Here is a 241-nt window from a genome sequence, read left to right as displayed (position 1 = left end):
TGATCTCACACACTGTCTCGTGTCTAGCCTTCCTGTCAATTGCCAACCTTAGACACGATGACTTCTTTACAGTCGCACCAGTTCGGTTCTTGCGAGTAACACTGACTAGTGTGTAATGAATTCGAATCAAATAGCACCGGCACAAGAGCGATCCTCATCTATCCATTTCGTAGTGCTTCCACGAACGTATTCGCTAACGTGTGCTTGTCACTCATATGAGTAGTAGCTAAGTATGAGAAAA

At 44.4% G+C, this 241-nt stretch overlaps 1 protein-coding gene across 15 annotated transcripts in view; it reads left to right on the top strand.

Moving 5' to 3' along the window:
* The window catches only part of LOC119592636 (homeobox protein extradenticle-like), a gene marked incomplete at its 5' end in the record, with an annotated part of 41,816 nt that overhangs the window by 18,243 nt on the left and 23,332 nt on the right, over positions 1–241 (top strand).

The sequence above is a fragment of the Penaeus monodon genome, chromosome 30 (assembly GCF_015228065.2).
Source record: "Penaeus monodon isolate SGIC_2016 chromosome 30, NSTDA_Pmon_1, whole genome shotgun sequence".
Lineage (NCBI taxonomy): Eukaryota > Metazoa > Arthropoda > Malacostraca > Decapoda > Penaeidae > Penaeus > Penaeus monodon.
Note: the sequence above shows the minus strand (reverse complement) of the source record. Positions and strands in the feature narration are given on the sequence as shown.